This window comes from Cygnus atratus, chromosome Z (assembly GCF_013377495.2).
Source record: "Cygnus atratus isolate AKBS03 ecotype Queensland, Australia chromosome Z, CAtr_DNAZoo_HiC_assembly, whole genome shotgun sequence".
In the NCBI taxonomy this organism is placed as follows: domain Eukaryota; kingdom Metazoa; phylum Chordata; class Aves; order Anseriformes; family Anatidae; genus Cygnus; species Cygnus atratus.
The window spans coordinates 4,450,730-4,477,826 of record NC_066396.1 but is presented as its reverse complement, the minus strand read 5'-3'; the positions used below and the strand labels follow the sequence as shown (position 1 = coordinate 4,477,826).

The 27,097-nt window shown below is 44.7% G+C and overlaps 1 protein-coding gene across 1 annotated transcript in view; it reads left to right on the top strand.

Moving 5' to 3' along the window:
- SETBP1 (SET binding protein 1) overlaps positions 1-27,097 on the top strand; it is a 254,088-nt gene that overhangs the window by 63,550 nt on the left and 163,441 nt on the right. The window lies entirely within an intron of this gene.

Here is a 27,097-nt window from a genome sequence, read left to right as displayed (position 1 = left end):
GCAGCCCCGTCCTCCCCGCTCCCCCTGCCGCCTCCCTGCCAGCAGCATGTTTGCCAATACTTTGCACGAGGAAGCTGCCTCTGTAAAAATAAACCGTGTTGAAATCTGAGAGACAGAAACCACGCCAACCTCACACTTCATTATTGGTAATGGCAACCTATTTGATTTCCATTTGCAAACAGTAGCCTGCATATGTTCCTCACCATGCAGCCCTCATCCCTGCTCTGCTTTCTGCACAACTTCAGGTTCTCCCTGCCCATTGCTCGGTCTGCTTCAATGTTTGCTTGCTGTGAGCCACAGACACCGTGAGCCAAGGGGAAGATGCCTGCTTCACAATTATAGTATGGAAAAAGCCTGTTAAGTCACGGACTTAATTGCCTGGGGTGCTCACTGCCAGCACAAGGTTGCCATCTGCAATGGGCCTGATCTCTTCTCCGACCAACTTCACCTTTTTTGCCTCTCAGCCTGCTTTTATGGCTGCTTTGCACCAGAGAGACAGACCCACATTTCCTTTTCTTACCCCCAAAGAGCACTGCTGCATGGGCACTGCTGGGGGTGGCTGGCTGTGCAGTGCCTTGCTCCTGCACCCTGAGTGCTGCCTGGGCTGAGGCTTTTAGGCAGATGTGCAAGTCTCTACCAGGATTATTTCATGTCCCTGATTAAAAAAAAAAAAAAAAAGGAAGGCAGTAGGCAGTGCAGGGGCAGAGGTATAAGCAAGCAAGCTTTCAAGCAGCAGGGCGAGTGCTGCACTGCTGCCCACGATGTCCATGTGAGCTTCCCAGGTCCTGGTCCCATCGCAGGTGGGGATGGGGTCCTTGGCTGAGTCCTGCAAGGGGCTGCAGCCACAGGGGACCCCACAAGGGCTGTCGGAAGGGGCACACACACACAAGGCCGAGGAGGAGCTGCCTGTATTGACTTTCACTCGATTTACTGGAGCAATTGAGTTTGTCAGTGAAATGTGAGACGGGCTCAATCAGCTGTCACACTGAGACACTCCTGTCACTACTGTCAATAGCTTCGAGTTTCTGATCCTTTCTCAGATTAGCTCTGTGCCAGAACATCAAATGAAAAGCTGTTTGGGGCATGGGGCGGGGAGAAAGTCGAAGCAGTTACCTAGGAATCAGTTTACAGACTTCAAAGCGCTGCCAGGTTTATTCTGATGGTGCTGAGCAGCAATGCGCCTGGAGTGTAATTTAGCCTCCTCTTCAGCCCCAAGTTCACTCCGGAGCAGGAGGCAAGGATGGGAGAAGAATAGAGGCTTCTCTGAGATGCACCCAAATGACATGCAAATGGCTTTCCTCCTGTGGAAGAGCTGCACTTGATGGAATAAGTTGCTTAGCTTAGCTTTCATCCTGAAGGACTCTTCTACCTTTGTGTTGGCACAGAAATGAAGCCATTTCTGGGGGTATCGGGGCACAAAAGGCAACACCCCTGAAAGGAGAAGAGTGGTCTGGCTAGCCCATGTGAGAAGATTTCTGGCAGTGCTGAGCCCCAAGTATGCTTTTTTCTATATCAAGGCAAGAGCTTTGTGTTAATTAAGTTATTTCAAGACGTTTTCCTTGAATTTTGTTTGGATCTGGAACAGCCCTTCTCAAGAATGTTTCCATCAGGAGGGATGTCAATATGAATCTCTCTATTTATGGGGAAGAATAACCCATCAAGAGACTTTAAAAAAAAAAAAAAGGCCACACAAAAAAAAAACAAAAACTTCAAGAATTTAAATCTCTTCCCTCTGTTCCAGCCGAAACAGCTTATGGCAAGGTGAACTCACCCATTTACACAGAAACCAAGAGGGTAATGTTAATCATATTAGAAAAATAATCTACCACCAAAAATGTAATAATGATAGGCGAAGGAATCATTTTGAGGCAAATTCACAGAGTAATTCCTGGGAATTTGCTATATTCTTCTCGGGGTTGAGGTGTTAAACATTTGGTATCAATACGTGAATTATACAGATTACTGTTTTCCTTCCCCTTTCACAAAGAAACTAAGCATGGGAAAGCCATGCTCTGCCTCCTTTTACCAGTGTCATTGCTGCAGGGCTGTTAGCTTTGGAAGTTTTTGACCAATGCTGTCTCACAGTGGGGCAGTGTCAGTGGGGAGGATTGCTGGGCAGAGCACTAATCTTAAAATTGCATTAAAGGAAGAAGTCTAGGTTTTATTTTTTTCCCCGTTGCTTGATTCCATTTTCAGGTTGCTTTTGAGCTCGAAGAATCAGAAGGTTCATCTCTTCCTCCTTCAAAATCACCATTATCCTTCCTAAATTGCAGCTGCAAGTGTATTTCACTGCTGAGCAATATGTAAGCAGCTCCCCACCCCGAACAAACCATACCTTCCCTCCTCCTTAATTGTTCAAAAAAAGACTCTATAAGTGGTCTTTAATACCAAAGGTAATCCTGTTTGGTTCTCCTAGTGGCATAAATATGATAGGCAATGGAAAAGTATGGGAAAAGCAACAGTAAAGGGGGGGCAGAAATAAAAAAGCACATTGTCCTTATAGAGCATTTCAAAGCAAATGCTGGATACATACCTTTCTTTGACCTTTTCCTTAGATTAGTGGTATAGGCAGCTGCTGTGCTTGGATTACACATTCCGGGGTAGGGTCTGCCTCACAAGCAAGGTAGGGATGTGTGTGCGTGCATGTGTGCACGCGCGTGTGTTATCCAACCTGTCAGCCAAAGGTCTGCAATGCTAGTTTTAGCTCTTTCTGTGTTTTCATAGTTTCCAAGGGGGTGGTAGTTGTTTGTAGGCTTTGTTTATGTTCACTGGGTGACAGGAAACCTAAGAGCTTTTAGTGAATTCAGATATCCTTGGGATGGGAGGTGTGAATCTCCAGCCATTTGTGTTTAAAGGGTTTCATTAAACCTGAGAAAAGACGAAGAAAATAAACATCTAGCTGCTTTCTAGCTACAGATGGATGAAAGGTTTACAGCCTGTGGGCCCCTCCAGGACAGCAGAGATACCTATAAAGGGAGAAATTTGGGGAAGAGATAAAAAGATAAAATAATAATAATTATTAAAGACACTGCTCAGGTTGTACGTGGTGTTTATTTTACTGAGCAACCCTCCTCCCCCCCCCCCCCCCCCCAAGTCAGCTGCCCTTGCTAAGACCCTGGTAGAGCAGAGTGTGTCGCCATCCCCAGGACAGGCTTCGTGGGAGGGGGACAGCTCTAACAAAGGCACAGAGGCTGCCCTAATGACTCCAGCTAATTTCATCCACCCCAGCAGAACGGGATGCAGCCAGGGGATACGCTCACTCCCTCCATGCTTGACCTCCCTTGATGGGCAGCAAGATAGGAGACTGGTGCTGCGGGGTGTAGGGGGACGGGCATATGGTGCTTGGGGTCCCCGCAGGAAGGGTTTGGGGTCACCACACTGAGGCTGGGGGGAGTTGGCCCTGTGCTGCCTCGCGGGGTGCAGCAGGATGGTTCAGCTCCTGGTCTGACACTTGCTCCTCGGGTCAGGTCCATCCCTCCGATCGTGTGTTTGCACGGTGCCTCAGTGCAGATGCAAGGGTAATATAAATAATAAGGTTAAAAGTCACTTTTTTGAGGGGAGGTGAAAAGGGAGTGGAAATGGGGCCGCTACTCAGCTTCCTGGCTTTTCCTGGAGTCAAAAAGAGAGTGCAAAGGGTATTGCAGGATATGTCAGAGTATTTAGTCTTGAAGCGTTGGCCATCCTGTTTTTACTTCCCTGCAGATATATTTCAAAGAAAGTGTTTAGATGGAGCTGATGACCTCGCTTATAGCTGAATTGCCTGTCACTTCCCAGGACAAGTCCCCAATGCCATTGGTAGAGCTGGTGTTGGGCTCAAGGTTCCCTGCCTGCATGTCTGCCTCTCACCATGTTTGCGCCATTCATGCCAGAGTAGGGCAGTTTTCAGTGTATCGCTAAAACCACACTGCTCTTTATCATTTGGGAAGGTGATTCCGACTTTTTCTTCGTCTTTTGTTCAATCCATAACATGCACCAGCATCTGCCAGCCCTTAAAAGGAACAGGAAGCTCTAAGATGAAGCTGTCTTTCCATGAGCAGAAATATCATGAAGAGAAAATGAAAGTGTGGGGAAGGGATCAAATGAGCTGCAATGTGAGGACATCAGTGGAGATGAAGGCTGTGCATTCTTGCGTTGTGGAGTTCAGACTGTCCCAGCTCCAAGTGAAGTACTGCTAGATATGAATTTAGGTTTCCTTGTCTTTTGCAGAACTTTCATGTAATGAGGAGAGCTCTTTCTTGAAGACTGAATTGTCTATTTGTCTTTTGTCAGATGTTGGCAATTCATTAACAATTAATTGCCAAAGAACTGAATCCCTAGCCCCATGGACAGGTCTGATGATTCCAAAGATGTTCCATGACTGAATAGCAGCCAATCAGTACTGCATTGCTTGTGCTTCGACTTCAGCCGTGATGTGCTCTCTGATGCTGTGTGCACACCACCTGCTAACACATAATTCTGGGAGTTGGAGAGAAGTAAATTATTATTTCTAAGTCTTCAGCTTCTCCAGTACTCATCTCCTGTGTTTCTTCAAGACCTACTACAGTGGCATCTCAGCTTAACTAGAGCCCTTAAGTTTCTTCCTTAATAGTAATGACATAATTTATTTCATGCTCATTTTCATTTTACCTCATCTGCCCAAGATTATTAGCTAGATTGTTCCCGGCTTACATCAAGTCTTTCCTGGCCCACTGAAAATCATGTGGGAGCTTTCTTAATCTCCTGCCTTGCCAGGTCACCCTGGAGCTTGTCTCTCACTCAGTGCTCTCGTCTGAAAATGAGGGTGGTGTAACTTCTCTATGTCAGAAACTGGTGCCAGGAGACATGCATGAGCAATCATGGTGACAGATTATAGTTATTCCAATAATTCAGGCTGTGAAGCTATTGAAAATAAAGTTTGCATCGACATCTGGATATGTTTACATGCCTACATGAGTGTGACTGTAAGATGTAAGGCTAAAGACAAATGAATTTAGATCATTCTCTTAAATAACAAAGTTGGTCTTGAAATTTTTAGAGTGCTTTCTCTCCAGTTAGAATTTCCGTCTCCAAATATTGTATTTGCTGTTGTGGATGACAAGGATGCTCACAGCATAGCTTAAATAAAGATCACATCTCATACTGGAGAGTCCCATTTACCTCTAAAGCATCATTCTCAGCTGTTCCCTATTGTACAATGCACTTTTCTTCCCCTCTCACTTCCCTTCTTCCCTCCATCTCCAGCAACAGTAGCAAACTGTCCTTCTGCATCAGCTGTCATTTACCCAGTAATGAAAAAGGCAGTGGAGAACAGTTTTCATTTAGTCTCCATAGACTCAATTTGCAGCAATGAAAAGCTTTCATTCTTGCCATGCCAAGGTTCCCAACTTTGCCGATTCATTTCAGTTTGTTCGAGGATCTACATTTGAACTTTTACCTCCTGCCTACATTATACACTTAGCACTCAGCTGGGTCCAGGAATGGAAGGATGGCTGGTTTGCCTGGGCTGAGTTTTGCTTTGGGACCAACATAGGCAGCTCTTCTGATTTTTAAGAGTGATACAATGTGAGGTGTGCTGTGTTTTCTTTTTTATTTCTTTTTTTTAATTTTTTTTCCCTTTAAGTGTCTGCAGCAGCACCAGTGAGTGATGAGAAAATTTGTAAAAATTGTAAAAAATTGTAAACTTGAAACTCAGAAGGCACATACATAGGATCTCTTTTGTATGATGTCAAAGCTAATTCAGTATTATTTTTAACGAGCTGGGCCCACAGTCTTCAAATATTTTGACTTTAGCAGTATTAGCAATTCCAATGATAACTGTGCTGATAGTGGCTCATGTGTCGGTATGGTCTTTAATTCTGAAGTGGGTGTGATTCACGAACAAGGAACTCGCACTTCCATGCTGGCAGCTCCAGCACGCTTGCCTTTTAAAATACGGATCCTCTTTGCAGTTCTGTGCGAGGTTTATTGGCCCACTCCTTTGCCTCCTGACAGCACTCCCAAGACTGGTGGTTGAAAACGAAACTACAAAAACTTTTATGCTGTTTCTGGTGGCCCCACCTGCTCTTTTGTATTACATAAATATGGGAGGTTACACCCTGTGACTACTTTTTCCCATAAAATGAGATGATTATATATATATATTTTAAGTTCTAAAATAGCTGTAAGAAATGAACACTAAGCTCTACAATGCTATGTGCAGTAGTAATGACACTAGATTATTAAAATATTTTCATCCGCTGGCTCCAAAATGACTTCACTGGTTTAAAAATCAGGCTGAAGTTTGAGCTGGCGGAAAACGGAAAGGTCTTTCAGGTTGCTTGCTGGCTTCTGAAATGCTAGAAAAGACTGGAGTTGTATTTTAAAGATTTTATCTGCAGCAGCAAGGCTGGCAAAATATCACTTGACACAGGTAGTGGGAGGGTAGGAACAATAAATTGAAAAAATGTGGGGAAATTTGAGGTTTCCCCAATCTGTGGATGACCTCTGTAGCTGGAGAGCCAGCAGTGGGGATAGTGGAGAAGGCGTTTGGATTTTTTCTTCGTGCCTGGAAGATGTGTGTGGCTGTAGGACCGCTGTGCTTTCATGCCACTCGAGCAGCCTCTCCGGCACCATCTTTTATCAGGAATAAGTTTGCGTAGTGAGAGGCAGCCTCTTCACAGAAAGTCAGCTGAGCATTTCTGCACAAACAGTCAGGCGACACGATTCTTTTTTTTTTTTTTTTTCCCACTCTGAAGAACCTTTTGCCCATATTTCCTTATTTTTGTTTTCTTCTGAAGGCTGAGAAACGCCTCTGGAATGCGCTTGCTTGCTCTCCTTTCGCAGGCCAGCTCTCCCGGTGATGTATTAATTAGCTGGAGCACTGCACACTAACAAGCGACTGCAGGCTGATCTCGTTAAACATTAATGCTTAACTAGAAAAGCAAGAGCTGTTAGAGATACGCCACTCAATGTCATCCGTGTCCGAATGTAGAGGAAGTCAGGGGCTGAGCTACTGGCGCTCGCATTCCCAGTGAGAAAGGCCGGGTAGAGTTGATCCCTTTTATAGCGCTGGCTGGAAACACCTCAACGTAGATGGGTTTCCATGCTCCTCCGATTGCCTTCAGGCTTCAGTCCCAGCCCTTTCCCTCTGGACAGCCCCCCTCAAGGAGACAGACCTAAAAACTCTCTTTTTTCATCCTTTTTTCACGCCTTGTTTTTAGTGGCTAGGTCTGGAAACCAGCAGGTGTTGTCTGCTCCTTACCTGCTCTTTAACCACAAGCAGTTGGTAAGGCCGAGCTTTTCAGACATAAAAGTTTCAAGTAATGTAGTTACACCCAATGGAGTCATCCAAAGTAGTGGTTGGCTTTGCTGGATATTTTAGGCAAGCCCATTTGAACATATTGACCTTATCACCACTTTGCTTCAGCTGACCCTTGGAGGAACTTGTTAGGACAGCTCTTTAGATTGTGAGGCTTGACTGTTATTAGCAAAAATACCTCATCTACCTCACAAGAAAGTTTCAGAGCATTTATTTATTTGTTAACCTGCTGGAGACATCACTGATGAATGTGGATAGAACCTGGGAAGCCCCACTCCTACTCCTCTTCAGGCGGGTGCAGATACAGCCTCGCTTTGCATGAGAGGTTGCTGATAGCACTTCTGCCCTTCCATTTGCATGGGCAAAAAGGGATTTTGTATGTGCCATCTTAATAACTGTTCATGCAAATCAAGCTCAGAGTTTTGCATGAGTATTTATGCCCCACTCTACAAAGAGGTGCCCGGCATGTCGTGGGATCCCTTTCAGTTCCGTTGCAGACCAACCAGCCTTCCCATTTACTTTCTGCCTGCAGCTTCTTCCCACTATAATAACATAGGCACAGCAGCCAGTACTTTTCCTTACCCTCCAACTGTTTGCATTATGCAATCTGATTGTGATTGATAATTCATTAATCATTTCCTATCATGGTTAATATTTACCCTGCTTGCTACTGTGCAGCCAGGGTGATGGGAAGGGCGGGTGCAGGGAGGCAAAGGATACAGTCAGAGAAGTACAAAATGTATGGGAACACCACGTCTTCAGAAACAGTCTGTTTTTGTTTTTTTTTTTTCCCTTTTTTTTTTTTTCTTGCATTTTTTTTCCTTTTCCTTTAAGACAAATGTTTCCATGGTGCTGCCACCAGCAGTTCTCTAGGGCTTGTCTTGATTTTCCAAAACCAAGTTCTCTTTTTGTCCTCAAGGCAACCTCAGTCTACAGATTTTTTTTCCCTGTGCCTTCTCCAGACCCCTGAGCGCTGCCTTTTGCTGCCTGAGGAAGTGAAAGCAAAAGGGTTATTGCTGCCCAGTTGGGATTTTGTTGGTGTTGTTGGGGATTTTTTTGGACTCCTAGCGTGATGCTCCCTCAGACCATGTTTAAAAGCCACTGGTCTTGATTTCCCCCCTAATAGCATTGAGACTGGAACTGGAGCTTCCTCTGCTGCCTGGTCCTCTTCCTGCCCGGGTCTTCAGACATTATGTCACTTGCCCAGGGTGGCTCGCTCACTCCAGCCGGTGTCCCCAGGGGATGGAAACCAGGTTCCCTTCTGTGTGGCAGCAGTGCCCACATTTAAGAAGCTGCAGTGCTGAGCCATGACTGCATTAGTTCTGCTACATTAGAACAGAAGCAAAGAGCTTAATTTAATTCGCTGGCCTGTAGGCTGACACCTGAGGGCCACTAATTCACTGTCACGTATTTGCTGTGAAACCAGGCTCTTTGCTGTTCAGATAGTCTTCTTCACGTTTTTTGTTCTAAGAACAGAGTCTTGCAAGGCAAATGTTGTCATTTCCTGGGAGTGGAGAAAAAATATCCCCTTGCAAGGATCACCACAGGTCAGGATGACTCACTTTTGCCAGGGTCCACACAGGATGGAAGATCTCATGTCTCTTTTCTCTTCAAAATATATAAATTGATCCGTGCTTTCATTTTATGATTAGCAGCATCAATAAAAAAGTTGTTTCATAGTGGCATATGATTGGCCATAAAACATTTATCCACCACAAGCTGTGTTTGGAGATAATTCAAGGGCCTTGAGCCTATCAGATGCTTCAGCCCACTCTGTCTCTGCAAGTGCTAGGATCCAGTCCTGTAGTAGCATTTGCTATGCTGTAACTTCCAAGAAGCAAACCTTGCCTATGTTGTTTGTGCATGAAGACCTATTAGGCTAAATTAATCCCTAGGGTAAATGTACAGACTTCAACAGAATGTTATCAGGGATAAATTAGGCCTATTGATTTTTAATGAGGCTCCTACCTGAATAAAGAAAATAGTATTTCTCTTCTGTTGTATTGTTCTTCTATTGCAGCCATCACCATAAGCACCTGGTTTGCCCCTGAATTTTTAAACCTGAAAACTGTGGACTTCTAAAAGGATGAGAAAAGATGCACCTTTTTCTTTGTCAAATTTTGGTCAGTGCCGTTACACAGTGAGATATATTTCCCAGAATTTCCACATCTCCAAACATCCTTTTTGAAAAAAAAATAAATAAATCAAATAGTCTGCCAGAAAAAAAAAAAATACAGGTTTTCTCTATTTTAAGGCAGATAGATCTCTTTCCCCAGAGAGTATCTGCGTCACAAGGGGTTTTCTCCATGCTAATGAATTTCTAAAGAATCCTTTGCGGAGTTTGAATTGATTTGGTTTTCTGAGCTGATCTAGCTGAGATAATCTGCACCTTGCAGTTTCATGCCAAGGGTTTCCAACATCATCCCATCCTCTGAGCTCTCAGGTGGTTCATGTGGAGCTATTCTGCATCCCCAGGAGACGTGTCCATGGATCAGATGGCTGGTGGCATGGCTGTTAAGGAAACAGCAGTGTGGCATGATGAATTGTGTGCTGTTCCTGGGAGGGCAAGACACTGCTCATCCCAGGTATGGAGAAGCACAGGCATGTATCATCACTGGAGGTGTTTTTTCTCCATCATATCTGTGCTCCTTGGGGTCATGGGGGGAGAGGGAAAGGCAAGCCTCTCTGGTGCCTCCTTACCCAGGTGCAAGTCTGAAACAAGTCTCAAACAGCAATGCTTCTGAGTGCTTTGTCCCCATCTCTTTGTAAAAAGCAACCAGCACCCTTGGGAAATGAATTCTGGGGCTCTCAGTGTGACCTGTGATGTTCAGGTAGTGCTTGATTTCAGCCTGGCTTCCACAGGATGCTCTTCCACCAGCCACTGCCCCAGGTGAGCTTTGGGTCTGTAGAGATTAGACTATTTCTGTGGCTCACTGATAGTGTTCAAAAGCAAGCATGACCTTGTGTGCCCCAGCACTGCGGTGTCATACATGGCTGCGGGGGGTACACGTGGGTGTCACTTCATCTATCCTGCTGTTCATGTTCAGGGCTGTGTGGATAAGGAAAATACACCATTAGACGCCTGAGCTCTCTGAAGGTACCAAAGCCTGGTTAATTTACATCCTTTATAGCATTTGATTTTAATTTTCATATTTAGAAATTAAGAAGCATCCTTTAAAACCATTAGGTAGTTATCAGTTGGTAATAGGCTTTAACTGGTTGTCACTAATCACCGGTCTAAATGGCAATGTGTACAGACTTCTGAGTCATCATTTTGTGTTTCTGAACGCGCCTTGCCACTGGAAGAAACATTTGTATTTACCCAGAAATGCTAACAGAAGCTCTCTGTGCCCTTCTAGCACATGCAGTAGAGGTCAAGGGACTGAACACAGGCAATGCTAACTCCAAGTGTAAACCTGTCATACTGCTTGAACATTTCTTGAAGTGTGTTTCTAGTAAAGGACTCTGTCAGCTTTAAAGTATTTTTGCTATTTTGGAATTTTACTTTGGAAAAGCAACCAGTCAAGTAGGAATATTCATATGGTGCATTGTAAAAGTCATTAAGCAATACGAAACACAAGACGTGTACTTCTTACAGGCTTAAATGTCATCTTTGCAATGTGATTCTTCTTTTTTATACGCACATCTTTCTTCCCAGAAAACTCTACAAAACCCTTCACTGACTGCCACCGGAGGCAGAGATAAGGAATGCTCCAATGCAGAAACATACCCTAAAAAGGGAAAGGCCAGTATTTTCCTTGCAGTGAAGCTTAAGGCCTTTAAACTCACCCCTGGACAAGAAGAATCAGCGTCTCCTTGAAAAACGCTGCAGTGTTATATAGCAGACCATTCAGCTATGCTAACAGCCGTATATTTTCTATTCAAAACTCTGCTGCTTTGTATATAAACACATGGAGGTTTTGTAGCTGTATATGTCCACATTTTTGACACGCGTAGGTGGAGCTCACGTAGGAGAGCCTATTCCGGAGTTGGTACCAGCTGCCCTAATGGGATACTATTGACTTTAGTTACATCAGGGACTAAATATAGATTGGACAGCAATGTACACAGGGCTTCATCTGACAGCCAGGACAGAATGTGCCGCTCGATGGACAGATGCTGGACTTCTGCTCCTTTTAGGTCAGGGAGCTCTCTCGTGCTCTTTTGCCCTCCTGTCCCCTTGCAAGCTTCTCTGCTAGCGGAAATCCTGCCATCAGCCTCCATGGGCTGTGGATCTGGCCCGTGGGGGAGGTGGGGCTGGTCTGGACACAGGTCTTCTGCCAGTGCCTGTCGATGCAGCTGCAGGTGGTGTGCTGATTTATAGCCAGTGAGGGGCTGAGTTCTGGGAGGCGTATTGGTACTTCAGGTATTTTGCTGCTGGTCTTCCTCCATTGACTCCTCCTCTCCCTCAGTCATTTAAAGTTTCTTAATGCAGTTTAAAGTTTGAGACAGGAGAAGGGAAGATGTGTTGTAGGTGCTTCCTTCCAAGTTCCGTACAGGCAAAGGAGAAAAATTGGGAGCATGGACACCTGGAGAGATTTGCACAGGAGCCATCTGTGGAGGTCATGGTGAAAAAAGGGGGACCAAAGCACAGCTGCTACCCAAAGTACCAGTGTAGATTGGTGCTCACCCCACAAGAGCCACGCTTTTGAAGACAAAATTTGCATTTCCAGCAGAGTTCTTCAAAGATCCCTTTCCAGCCTGGACCAAAAAGAGATGGTCCACGTGCGCCTTGTTGTCTGTGTCCTCAGCAGGAGGGTCTGTCCCTCTTCTCACTTTCATGGAGAAGGAGCAGTCACCTCCAAGACTTTTTCTCAGTTCTCCAGGGCTGGACAGGCATTTTGAGATAGCCCCGCACAGAATGGAGCTTGTTCTTGCTATTGTTCTGAAAGAGGATGAAGCCTTCTGAGGTAATTGGATTTGAATCTTTTTTTTTCTTTTTTTTCTTTACTTCCTCTTCCCAGCCTTGACTGCTATTTTTAAGCCAGGAGAGCACTAGTGTTGAAAGGGATGTGCTCATCCTGACAGGCTCTGTCAAGAAATGTAGCAGGGTTACAGTGCATCTCAGTGCAGAGATGTTAAGAAACTCTGAAGACTTGGCAAGCCATGAGGATGCCGAAGGCAATGCCCAAGGTGTCCACAAGTTCAGACAGCCTTTATTTTCCTCCCTGGGAAGGAAAGCCCAAGGCTCTTGTATCATAGAAAGTGACAGTTTTGAAGTGAAGCAGACTTGATAGCCCAAACGCACCAGATTTGTGATTCTTTGGGAGAAAGGATTGTAAATATCCCCTTGTAGCTGTGTGCTCCTGTGGATATCAGTCTAGTCTGTAGCAAATGTGCAGAGCCGGGACCTGTGCGGTGTTCCAAATGATTTATGGATGCATAAACCATTAAGGCAGACCTTCCATTTTCAATGCTACCTTTCTCCAGAACACAAGGTATGGAGCATCATCTAGTCATATGTACAATGGTTAACAGGAAACAATATTTTTTAATGAAAAATGTCCTTTTTAAGATTTTGAGGTCATAATGAGTCCTTCAGCATCACAAGGCAGGGAATGGTCCCAGTACTAGGACTCTGTTTCCTTTCTTCATCATCTGTAATAGATCTAGAATATTTTATCTTTGCTTTTTCTCTTACTTCTTGTCCTTCCACATTCACTGAGCACATAACCAAACCCTGGCTGTGTGGGAAGGACTGTCCGTGTTATTCCATTTGGTGTCTTCTAGATCCAGCCCCTTCATGATGCTTTGAGCATTACAGTTTAGGTATTTTTGACACCCACTTCTCATTGCTTACAGAGAAAAAGTGCACATTGCCTTACCTTTCACTGTTTGGACAATCATTTTTGGTTCAGAGTATGAGGAGTAATGCAGAATGAGTATATTGTCCTCTTAGATTTATAGTCCAGGAGACAGGTCACAAGCCTTAGCCACTCTAAAAATGATCTATGCTCCAGGGCCCTGGGGGACAAATCTGAAATATATATCCTAGTGTGTCTCAAGCCAAACTGGGACAAAAATGTGTGCAGACCTGAGCCAATCATTAAGCAATGGTGTTGCACAATGCCTCAGGGAAGGCAGGATTGGGAGGGACGTCATCCCTTGGAAACTGACACAGCACCGACAGAGGGAATTGATGGTCCCAAGTCCCAGTGCCCCAGCTGGTCCCATCGGGGATATCTCACCTCTCTGCTGGCTTTTATAAGAGCAGGGGGGTGTGGTGCTCCTCCAGCGGTGTTACTCTTGGTATTATTTCATTACCACAGAGCAGGACTGGGAGCTTGTCCATGTGAAGCACTGTGCTGCCTGCCACCCTGCTGCCAGCTCAGACCTCCAGCTGAGCCTCCAAGTGAAGCCTCTTCGCTCCTTGACCCGGGAGTTTTCAGATCTGCTCAGTCAGCTGCGGCGAGGCACACTTTGAACCGCCAAATGTGGAGTTTGAGCTGTTCGGTACAGAGGCAAAATGCAGCCTTCCTCCTCTTCCAAGAGCTGAAGGTGGGCTGCGGGAAGCCCTGCTGGGATCCTGTAGTCAGGCTGCTGGGGAGAGCGAGCCCTGTGCCCCACCACACTGTGCCGGGGAGACCTTTCCACACTGTGACTCGTCAGCAAGTCTTCTGAGGCTTGAAAGCACCCACAGGTATCAGACACAGGGTATTGAACATCTTCGCCTCCTGCCGAAATCATTTGGCTCTTGCAAGGCTGAGCCGCATCAGGACCAATCCTCATGTGCCTCAGCCCCTAATTTTGTGGGAGGACACCGATAACCTCTGGACTGAACTTTTTCTTCGCCCTGGAAGCAGGGAAAACACAAGTTATACATGGAATTGGAGGAAATGAGATGAAAAGTTTGAATTTGTTACTAGATATAGAGTGATTTTTGCTTACTTTTGTCAGGTGTCCTGAAACATAAGAAAGTATCACAGAGTCCTTTCCTTGCAGAAACTGTGCTTATCCTGTGATCTGTATTTCTTTCTCTGTCTTTCTAATGTTGCTCTTAACATCCTATTATCAAAGGGCCTCAAAAGAGACCAGCAGAGCTCAGCTCTCGTATTCTCTTGAATTTCAGTGAAAGGATTACATTTGGGTTTCTAAGAATTGCCGGAGAAGGTTTAAAAATCACTGAGGATTTTTTTTTCCAGCCTTCTAAGTTTTTTTCTGTACCCATGGAGTAAGGTTTTCAGTAGTGCTCAGTATTGCTACTACAGAAGGAAGCAGCAGAGCTCCCCTGCTGCCTGGCTGTGGGAGCAGGACACTACTGCATATCACACTCTTTTCCTCTTCCAAAACCTAACCCTTGGGCAAGATTATCTAACAGAGACTTCTTAACTTGCATCAACACCCTTCACCACAGCAACGACTGGGTATACAGCTCCTAGTTATACCCTCCACTATTCCCAGCACCACAAACAAACTCTTTTTCTTTTCCTCTCCTGTATCCATCCACCCCAGGGCCCCAGGCCATGTACCCATTTGCAAAGAAAAACAGCAAAGAGCTGGCTAAAACCCATGCTGGGATAAAAGGAGACAGAAAGGAGCTTGAACAGGGACCCCTGAGTGATGCTGGTGTCAGTAGGATGCTCTTGTGGTATAGTTGTAACTGTTCTCCCTCGCTTCATCTTCTCTTCATCTTCCCACTGATCCCTTTCTCAGATAATCCCACTGTCAAACTAGGCTGAATGGGACCAAGACGTCAGAGAATAACACAAGATTTACAGCTATCATGGTGTTCATCCTACTTATGTGATGCATCTCAGCCCTTTCTTGTGCCTACTTCAGCCTTTCAAAGTGCACCCTGTAAGATGCTCTGCAAGTCTTTATTGCACCTTGCTCAAAAGGACATTTTAGTGCCTTTAGGCAGCTGTGTAATAAGAAAAGCATTAGTAAAAATTATGTTGTTACTGTTTTCTTGTGGGTCGCTTTGCAGATTATGTACAGAAAATCATTCACTGACAACTGCAAAACCTTTGCAGTTCACAAGGGCTTTCCCAGTCCTCAGCACTGGGCATCCTGCTGGGACATATCTAGAGCTGGAGTGAGCTGAAGTGTGCGCACTATATGGAAATATCTGTGGCCTGATGCAATACTAATTTTGAGATGTTCCAGATGCCCCTTAATGGTTAGAGCACCCTTAATGTTCTGCAGCTGCTCTGTTTCAGAATAGCAGAATTCTTGTTGCTGAATTCCTTCGTGAATAAAAGCAAGGGTGCTTGTCTGATGCACAGGAAGAAACCAAATATTGCAAGTGACACAGGGAAAAACTAAATATTGCAAGTGAAAGCATGAAAAGGAAGAGATTGTGAATCATGGTCCACCTCTACTTCATGTTTCTGTATTGTTTTTTCTTTCCTATGTGCCCAGTTGCTGTCTTTTTAAAGCTACCGATGCTCACATTCATTCAATGCTTGGAATCAAATAACCACAGCAACCCTCCCCACCAAACCTTTCCACATCATTGTGTTCCCACTTGGGAGATGTGTGGGCTGTGGGTGCACAGCCTTTCTGTCTGTTTGCCATCATTTTCACCTCCCATGTTTGACTTTCTCCAGAGAAAGCCCAGTGCCAGGATTTCTGCTGGCTGAATGAAGCAAGGGTGAAGTTCTGGCCTGATGGAAGTCGATGGCAAAGCTCCCAGAGCCGAGCAGGAGCGCGGGATGTGATTTGGAGTACGGGGAGGATGTGCACAAAGCGATCACACAGAGCAATGTAATTGCGGCCATTCAGCGGATGCTAAAGTTAGAAATCAACAGGCTAGCAGCTATAAATAGCAGAGATTTCTGCTGATTCCTATTTCTGTTATTTTAACCACTATTGGAAATCAATGCCATTCCTGCCTTTCAGGATAGGTAAAAACCCACAGCCTGTTCTCCTGGCGCACAACTCGAGCATTTTGTTATCTCGGAATAAATATGATCCTCCTAACTGAGCTCTTGTGTTGGCATGCTTAATATTTTCCCCACGTCTGTGCAAAACCTTTTAACATGTTAATGGATTTGTTTGCTTGTCAAGGAAAATTTTGCCCCCCTGCAATGACAGCTTCAAACTCGCACTGCAAAAGGGCAGGCAGGCAGGATCTTGGCGGCCAGGCACAACACGCGGCTCACGGCAGCTAGGGCTCCGGGCTCGAGTTGGGTGCCGTGCCACTCTGATCCGCAGCGCTGGTTTAATCATGTTAATGCGCTGTCTAATTATGGTAAACACTGCATATTATTCAAATTAAAAATGTATATTGCCATTCATGTAGTCAGGCTGCAGACGTTTTGACGCATTAGTGTTTTCTAAGCTGCATGCCCTCTGGTAGGCACCGGGGGCTGTGTATCACTCCATTAGCTAAAATGCGAGACGAGTGATCACAGGCAGTGACCATCTGACTTGGGAAGTGTTTAACTCGGCACGCTGTTGGGAGAAAATTCCCACTTTCCCCAAAATTGTCCTTGCCTGGGGGCACCTCCAGAGGTGGATGCCCAGCCCCTAGGTGGGCTTCCCCAAAAGCAAGGGGCTGCCACTGTAGCTGAAAGCAACCCAGCCCTGCTTATGGTGCTGGCGGACCTGCAATTATATATCAAGGATGCCTAATCAGACACAGAAGTTTCGGAGATGAGTCCAAGATGGAAAGCATTTCCCTAAATTGAGATCTGTGTTTCCTCTTTGTGGGAGATTGTTGGGATCGTATCCTGATATGCTGGATCCAATGACAGCATCAATAAACTAACTTGTGATTTTGTGATCAGAATGATAAGAAAGGAAATGAACACGATATATAATAATCATAGTAATACTGTCATATTGGCTCTCTGTGCTATCAGATATTCAGTGTGTCTTCTCTTGTAGGAGTGGATCACGTTCAAACTATTCCGTATGACTATATACAGTAAAAAGATTTGCTGGGATATTTCAGCACATGCTACATTTCTATACCATAGTTGTGGGTTACAGAGGAAGCTACTGGGTGGTGTGAAATCATAAGAGCACTTTACAGAGTTTAACAAGTGGACAGTCCAGGAAAGGCCAAGAAGCAGACAGCATATCAGTAAACAGCTGGATTTTACTGGCAGATGGGGTTTTGTGTGTTTTGAAATGGGTGCCTCGCATGCACTTGGCTCCACAGTTATGTAATTGGGCCCATAAAATTCTCTCTTTTTCATTGTATTGGGCATTTATAGTTTCCTTTGAGGAGGTTTCTTTTTTTCTCTCTCTCTTTTTTTCCCCTCTGGGATGGAAGAGTAGATGCTTATACTTATATATTTAGTGCGCTCTATTATCCCTTTGGTTGCCTCCCCATGCTTCATTCACTATGGTTCAAGCTGGAAAATTACAGTGGAAATGACTTCAGTGTCTTGGGATTTAATTCTTTCGGGGAACAGAAAGAGCTCCTTGAGACAAATTATATTACATTTTGACTGTCCCAGGTCATTTGTTTGTTTGTTTTTCCCTGTTTGATTTGTTTCAGCTTCTGGGAATGGTTCCCAGTCACCATCCTCTCATAGAGCTGGGCTAGGCAGGAGGAGCTGGAGAAAGGATTTCCAGACATCCTAATGAATTCTGAATTTTAGCTCAGCAATTATCCTCTTCTGGTTTTTTTCTGGTTTGGAACTGAGTATTCTGTATAGGTGAAAATGAGGAAATGGTTGGTCTCTGGGGAAATGCAGATCATAAGCATACATAGGTGGTGATACATAAAATGGCTGTAGGTGCTCTTTTGTGTACAAAGAGCTTCAGGAAGAGAGGAAGGAGAAAGCTCTCTGAGTGGTTTTACATGATCATTTGTCATAGATAATCAAGGTCAGAGCAGATAGCTCGCAAGTAGCCTGTTGGCTGCTGTGTTTATATCCTGCTTGAATTTTAAAGATACTGGATGCATTGATAAATCAATTATTTGATCATACTTTACAAATCTGTTTCAATGCCTAGATCACTCGCTGACAGCAGTTCTGCTAATCCAGCTGAATCCTTGCTGGATGCTTTGAAGTAATTATATCAAGTATTCTTACATTAGGGTGTCTTAGGAGGTGATGTGGAAAAAGGGCTCAGAAGAGAGGAGAAGAAATTTAGGATTAAGTGGCATGAGCAACGTGTCGGGTAACACTGGGATCTATAGACAAGAAGACAAGAGCTGCTGCCCAAGCAAATAAATGAAGTTCATGCTTAAGGCAGATTTTGTGCACAGCAGAGAGAATCGAGGTGCTGGAGTTGTACCTTGAGTGTTTCTTGGGATTCATGAGATACAGCACCCCAGAGGTTATATCATAAGGGAAGGGCATCAGGTCATCTGTTCCAGGCTGGGCTGTTTGAGGCTGATCCCTTTGCTGCAGTTCCCTGGGGAAGGGAAAGCAATCCTGCCTGCTGTTTCATGCACCTTGCTGGAGTCCTGCTGCCCTGCATTGCATCCAGATCCTCGGCACTTTGGAAACAGTATGACTTCAGAGATATTTTTAGACCCCTGGCTGGAAAAGGGCAGCTGAAGCACATGGGTGTACTCCCTGATGTCCTGGCAAAAGCTCTGCACACGAAGTGCTTTGTACTCGCTGGAGGAGAGGTTCCCACTGCTGCCAGTGGAAGGGGCTCTCACCTTGCACCACAAAATACCTGTTAATATTTCAGAAACAGGACTGCGGGACTGTGGGAGCCCTTTTGGTCCCCTTCTTGACATTCTGGAAACTAACCAGCCCCCAGAGGGAGCCAGGGGGATGCTGGCCACCTGGGGACCAGGGACTGAGGACACCAGTGCTACAGGAGACACCTGAACACCAGCACAAACCCCAAAATGCCAAGAGCCTTCAGTTGCCACCAGGTTTCCAAGAAGGAGGGGTGTAGGCACCGCACCCGCAGGGACAACCGTTGTGCTGCAAAGATGCCTTTTGGTGAAGAAAAAGGGAGAATTAGGACCTAACAGGACATGGAAAATGGGGCAGCCACCCATGGCAGTTATGCCTGGCTTCTTCCCCCAGGCTGTTCAGGGTTGTCCTGCTCTGGAAGGAAACAAACCACTTAAAATGGAGACACTGAGCAGTGTGGATGGTACAATGGGTATGCACAATACTCAGGCCTGCGGACATGAAAACTAGGGGAAAAATATACCTGTAAAGATGAACCTGAAATGTCATTCATACAGGAGGAACAGAGTGTGCAGGTGAATCCACGTGTCCTGCTTTGGCATTGACCAAAGCAAAATGTTATATCCAACCCCTTCACTCTTATGGTATGGTGGTGAATAAAATCCAGAAATATGACCTTTATGGCCATAAAAACTGTTTGGTAGCACCTTGTGGTGCTTGAGGAGCAGGAGAAGGACAGCAGCCCTGGAGACAGGCAGTAGGTGGGGATGTCAGTGCCACCTTGCTCTGGCTGGGTTTCTGCAGCATCCACTGGACCCTCAGAAGGAAAGAAAGAAAAAGAAAAGCAGGAAATGAAACACTTGCATGGATGGCAAAAACAAACAAACAAACAAACAAACAAAAACCATGAAAAATTCAGTGCAGAGCATTAATTAGAAATTAATTAATTAGAAAAGAAGTGATCGAAGAGCAGCAATGCACAATGGGAGAGGACAAACAAGTCTGGCAAAGCCGATGTGATGGAGTGGGAGGGATGCACGTTACTTCCCAGTGCATCTCTGCCTCCATCTCTGATGGGGCAGACAGGACCTGCTGCAGCTGTGGATTCCCTACAAGGGATGAGGGGCTCTGCAGAGTCCCTGGGGCAAGAGATGAAGGGGGACAGGCACCCCGTTTTCCTCCCATCTGGATAGGACACCACATACGAGGCTTTGCCGCATGTGAGCAGCCCGCACCGAGAGCAACATCTCTTGGTGCAGAAAAAGCATCGGCACAAGAACCCCTCCAGATGACGCCTTGGTCTCTGAGAATAATAGATGGTGTTTTTACAACCTCTCAGAGGCCTGTTCCTGGGTAGAAGGTGAAAGGCAATACCTCAGGACCACTGGGTTACAGGAGGCTGTAAAATTGCTCCTCCCCATATATGTATATTTTGACAATGCTCTGCTTTCACTGAGGAGTGTTTCCTCTTTTTTTTATATATTTTTTTTTTTATTTTTGCAATCAGTCTGTCTTTTTTTCCCCCTTCCCATCCTCCCCTTTTCACTCTGACCTATCAAACTGTAAGTCTTATTTCGAGCTGACGGGGAGGCATTAAATGACTGGCTAGGCCTCCAATTTAAGGGAATTGATGATCTTTGGGGCTTCCTCTCTTGAGGGTCAGATGATAATGTTGCCCTTCAGGTTAAATTCATATGTTACGTAGGGAAAACCAGGAGCTTTCGCTGAACTTGGGGCCAGTGGGACACAGACCAACTTTGGCCATAAACAATCATTTATAAGCTGGTTTGGAGGAGGATGATGCAGGGATGCGTAATCTTTCATCTGTCTATTCTTATCACATTTTTTCTTCTAATTTTCTGTACTGTCCTTCAGGCAGCCATTTGCTGTTTGCCTTCTGAGGACTTTTAGATGCAAATCAGGGTCCTAAAATAGATATAGGCATAGATATATGTAGGTACCGATAGATAGAGATATGGTTGTAGATATAGATACAGATATAAATAAAGATATAGCTGTGGATATTGATATTCATTTTAGTGTATCCCATACCATGCATGCAACCAGAAGCCAAAGGCATGAAGTTCAAGAGGCTTGGAGTCTCATCTCTTGGCACAGCAGAGCAAGGCCTACCGATGATGCCATGCTACTAATTATTAAGATTTTCTGCTTTCCGTGTTTGTTCTAGTCCCCTTTCTGCCTCATCACACTCTCGTTATGTTATCCCACCTTCCAATACACCACTATCTTGTCTTTCCTTTGCTTCACAGCTCTGCCACCACATATCAATGACCAATTATGTTTTGTTCAAAAGCAACTATCTCAAGCAACTCAATAAATGGGAAGAAATGACTATACCTCCCACTGCCCCCTCTTTTTTCTGTTTTGCATTCTCTGTGGAATCATAAACAAATCATTGGTAATGGCCATTTATTCCCCACTGCACCCATGACAGATGAGACTGACATTATGGCTCCTTAGCCACTAGCGGTTGCAAAATGGTTTAAAACCTACTGGGTCCATTCATAGCAAAGCCTGCAGTCATTTTTATGGGCATAGATTTTGATAAATACATCCTTACATTCTGTTTTTTTTCCCCTTTTTAATTTTTTTTTTTCTTCTGGGGGTGATTCCAATGATTTCACAAGTTAAAAAATCAGAAATTTTGGCTCACAAATGCAAAGAAAGATTGTCTGTTTGACTGGAGCTCAAGGAGAGGAAGGAGAACTAACCCTAGCATGTTTACAGTCAATTCTCTACCTTCATTCACCAGTGGATCAAAGAAGCCCTTACACATATACACTGTTGATAGAGCATGGTTCCCAGGTTTGCTCTTGGGATACTGAAATAAGAAAGCTGCATCCTCAAAGAACAGCACTTAAATTAATCACAGGGGTGATGCCCCTCACCTTTGGCACAATTGGAGGCTAATGAAGCCCTATACATTTTCGAAACCCTGCTGGCTGTCCCTGCAGAGCATCCCCCAGCGTGGTGGCTGTGGGCTTGAGGCAGCTCCTCCTGCCCCCTGCCCTGTGTGTATGGAGCAGAGCAATGGCAGCGGGATTTGGGTGATCCTGACAGTCCTAGTGGGATGGGGTGTGTTGTGCAGGGGAGATGTCATCAGCCAGGGACCAGGGGGCTGATTTCGAGTGATACTTCAGGTGAATTTGCATCTGAACCTGTCAAGGATGAGGACTTAACACGCATTCTTGGCTAAAAAGCGGACACCTCTCCCACAGCTGTGCACAGGCTCAGGCCACATCTTTGTCATCCAAGAAAATACTGAATTGGCCAGGTTTTATAGCAGGGGTAGCCAGGCTCAGCCCCAGAAAAGTGCCTGTCTTCAGGAGGACAAGAGAACTTGGACAGATACCACGGATCAAGGATGCTCCCCCTCTCCCAGCACAACGCGTGGAGTCACCATTCAGCAGTCACCTGCTCAGGGATGAATTCCTCACCTTGGCATGTTCTTACCTCTTGTTTTGTGATATGAAAACAACAAGTGCCATATAATAAATGCAGAGGGAAAAAAAGTGCAAGTGATTGTCAGCTGATGCCGTGCTACTTTCTGAGTTGGGACACGAGCGGTTCTGCATCTTGGATATTTTCAGGAACTCAAAGATAACGTTCTCACCAAGGCTGTCCTCAATCTTCTGAGTGATCTTTGGGGAACTCAGAAATCAGGAGCCTAGTGTTTTCTCCCAAAACAATTGAGTTTGCTGGTCGATACATGGTCGGGCTTCAGGTACCAACAAATTACTTGTGAAGGTCATGTTGGATTTGTGGGACAACATTGGCACTTACCTTCAAGGGAAGGAAATTTCTTTGAAAAATTGATTATTATTGCTATTATTTTAATGGGATGTGTCATTCAGTGTTGCAGTGTGCTGGGCTCGTGGCCTGGGTGTTAGTATTGGAAATTTCACCTCTGGTAATTACCAGCTTTGCATTAGGAGACCTTGAGTGTCGACACATCTGACAAGGAAACATATCTGAAATCTCCAAATAGCACTTGATAGTTGTTTCAAATAAATAAATGAGGACTTATCTCTCCCAGACCCTGACGAGGTAGTCAGCAGCTTGCAGTAGATAGATTGCTACTTACCCAGAAACATCAAGTGTCCTCCAGGCCCAGGAGAGGGAGATCACTTCCTGCAGGTCCTCTGAGAGTTTAAAGAGCTAAGAAGGGATAAATAAATATTCAATACGGAGCTTTCCCAGGTAGTATTGACATGATGGTCTTTTGCCTCAATTTAAAAATAAATAAATAAATAAAATCATTTTGCAGATTATTCTGTTTTGTTTTCATCTCATTAAGGTTTAAATGTAACTTCTTTTAAATGCCAGCAACTTGTTTATGTTACTTTGAGTTATCATGTCATGGAAACCTACCTTTCATTTTCAGGCAGAGTCTCAAAACTCAGTATCTTGATTAATAAAATATGAAGAGTTTATGCTATCTGTTTTTCCTGGTTTGAAAGAGCAATTTTCTGTTCCTGAGAAGACAGGTAGCATTGCTAAGAGGAGGAGGGTTATTTTTCCTCCCTGTGCTAGGGGCTGGCCTAGGGAATAAGATGCATGGACTGAAATCTCAGCCCTGCCAGAGACTTTCTGGGTGGTGTCGGCTGGATTCAAATGGCATAGCCTTGCATATCCCCAAGTCATGTCACATCTGAGACAGTCACTCCAGGTCTTTCCTAGACAGCTCTCTGGAGATGGCGCTTTGGTGGCTATAGATGGAGCCTGGGACCAGTAGACACTCGGATGTCTAAGTCTGATAACATGAATCCTTGTCTTCAAAAGTTGGTCCTTCTCCAAATTCCTCTTAAATGGGGGTAGCAGCCCTTCCTTTTCACCCAGCCTTCTCTACCCTTCTCAGGGCTTCTACATCTCAGCATATATATATTTTTATAATATTTTTTAAGCTTTAAGTCACTGCTTTAATGGGAGTTTGTTACACGTAGGATGTATATATCATACATATATACAATGCTAAAATAACATAACCTGCACTTCAGTTTTAATGAATTTCATACCTCAAACCCAAACCCAAACTATAAAGTGGATGTAAAATCTAATCAAAATCTGGACATTCACATGGCATCCTGTGGATACTTTGAGCAATATGAAAATGAAATGTTTCATATATGTACAAACATAATGCACAATGGTATGACACGAAGAAATTAGGTATATTTTCTGATTCAGACGTGGAAGGTGTTAGGACTCATGTTGTATAGCTTCTTTCCACTATTGGAAAGACAAATGGAACTTTATTTATTTTTAATTGAAATGCAAGATTTTCAAGTAGATGAATGGCTCCAGAAGGTGTGAATTCAAGACAACAAAACCATTCATCACGACGGCATCACGAGAGACAACAAGTTCTGCAGAAACCTACTCTTTGGGCCCCAAAACGTGAAACAACAGAACAAAGCTTTCCTCTCACTTTTTCATGGCAGTTGGAGTTAGGGGTTTGCAGAGGAGCTGTGTTTAACTTGTTTGTTTGCTTTAGACCTGTCCTAATCAAGGGCTTTTGCTAGCCGATCCCTTTCCACCCCCACCCCTTCAACCCTTTGCAGACTCCCCTGCCCTTCTCTCCCCTTCTCTTTTATTTATTTAAGTTGTGAAAAGAACCAAAGGGGGTCCACAGCATCCCACCGTCTAGGAGAGCTACTTTCCCTACGGGGCTGCAGATGCCGGGCAGAAAGAACTCAAGCAGGCAGCGGCGAGGCGAGGCGAGTGTTATCAATCACTCAGAGTGTTAAAAGAGAAGAGGGAGCAAGAAAAAGAGGGAGAGCGAAGGCGGGGAGTGGGGGGGTGGAGGGGGGGGCGGTGGGTGGGCAGAGAGCCTGGGCTGAATCGAAGGAATTTCCTCCCCCCTGTTGCCGAAGGGAGGTTTTTTTGGACATCTGCCCAGACACATGCCGAGTTAAAGAAGCGGGATAAATTCTGGAAGAATGAATGGGGCGAGAGGAGGGGTCGGGGGGATGGAGGGGAGCGCGGGCTACGGGGGGCCATCACAGCCAGGCGGACAAAGGAGGTCTGTGGGGGCAGACCAGAACGGCACCATGTGTGTGTGTGTGCTTGTCTTTTTGCTTCTCTCTCCTGCCGTACATTTAAACCACTAGCTCCTTATCACATAGCAGCGAGAACTCTCCATTGGGCTGTGCCAGGCAGCTTGTCATCTCCTGAATCTTCCTCTGTATTGCCCCGAAGAGGCAGGTACCCAGGTGGATGGAAGTTGTAACCAGATGGGCTGTATCAGGGCTGGTAAACACGTTGTGAACAGCAAGGGTGAGACGATTGTTTGAGCAAAACTCATCGTGAGCTCTCTCCATCTCACGTCTCCAGGCGAGGTTGCGTGACCTTCTGAAAGATTCATCGAGCCAGGCAATTTCTGAGCACGACTCAGAGCGTATATGGGCAAAATTGTGTGGTCAGCTTGGATAACCCAGACGAAAGGTCAGATAAACTGCTCTGCCTGCAACAGACCTGGGTCGCTCCTGCAACAGACCTGGGTCTCAATCTGGATGGCTTGTTCCTGCAGCTTCTCAGCCCCCGTGGTTTCAGGACGTCTGTCCCTCGGCTCTTTCAGTTTAGTTCCTCATCCAATTGATCCGTAGCCCTGCTGGAATACAGATGTGGGCTAGGACCTACTCAGATGATAAGGCTACCAGCAAAACTGGGCCAGCAGCTATCCTTGTTCAAAAGATAGTAGAAGCAGCTGGACATGGGTAGCAATAACCCCTTCCTCACACCCACTTCAGGCAAAGAAGTTTGTTTCATCCTCTCAGGTCTCTGCTGGCTTTAAGAGCTATGGATTTGTGAATTACTCTGAATTTGCTAAAGGGCCTACGTAACATCTTAGGTACCTGAGGTAAATCACCACAAAGTGCCTCTGTGAATGTCTTTCCCAAACCCAACGGCTCTGGTTATGAGTTCAGTTTCTTGAAGCCTACCTGAAAGCGAATTGCACTTGAAGCAGGTTCTTGAAGCCTTTCTGTGGATGAACTTTCCTCCTTTCATGTAATAGCAAGGACATCCATTTATGCCAGTACAATATACAGATTTCTTAAATGATACGTCTTTGGCAAACACACTGACTGATTAACTCACTGAAAGTCCACATTACCTGGAGGCTGATTCTGGCTAGATCCCAAACTGAAGTTTGATCAGCTGTGACGGCTCCACTCAGTGTTTAATCACCTCACTCTTCATCACATTGTCTTTTGGTCCAAAAAATGCCCCAGTAGTGTGCTACCAAAACTTCCCTGCAAGTTTCAAGTTGTCTTTTTTAGAGGCAGTGGTTACTAGAAGCCTTCTTAAAGGTAGAAGTTTTCTCCTGAGATTTTGGTGAGAAGAAGACCCAAAAGTATGTTTGGTCTATTTGTTGTAATCATTGTCATCATCACTCACAATAACTAGAAATATTTTTTATTGCTATAAAGCATAGTTAAATCAGTCTGCTGGAAAAGGAGGGTATCCTTCCACCCACCTCAAGAAACAAATAAACAGAGGTATCCCCACAGCAGTTTAAAATATAACATTTTGATTGCATAGAACAAACACTGTTTTAATTCTTTCCTGAGTGAGTTGCTGTAACCCCTAAACTAAGCTGGAAGGAGCTAATCTTAAAAAAGAAAGGTGAACAAAATGGGTTCAAGTCTGGAGTAATCATTATCATTATTTTGCATTGGGATGCAGTAGCTTAAAAAGAAGCAGTGGAAGACAATAGTTATGTTATAACTGCATCTAGCCTCTGCTGGGGCTTGCACAGGTGTATTAATTTAGTTGTTTCATTCGTCTTCAGCGTAACAACCTTTGCTTGGTAACAAAAGATTCAATTAGGCATTCAAATCAGTTCATGTTTTGCACCACGGAAATGCAGTTGAGCTTCAAAACAAAAAATCCTTTAAAACTTAAAAAAAAAATAATAAAATAAAATAAAATAAAATAAAATAAAATAAAATAAAAAAATCCTTTAAAATTTAAAAAAAAATCGCCAGTTATGGTGCTATTGGGAATCTTGATCAAGAGAAGCACATTGGATGTATAGATCCAGATAAGCCAGGCATTAACCAGATGTTGGTGGGTAATATTTAAGATGGCCAAAAGTATGGGCTAAGCTTTTAAGTGTTGTAAACTGGAATAGCTGTAGGAAATGCTGCTTCTGTTCCCAGCAAACTGGGACAGTTGTGGCCAATCAAGTCCAAGGGCTGGACTAGGAAGCCTGGGAGACCTGCAAGTCAAAGGAACGGATCAA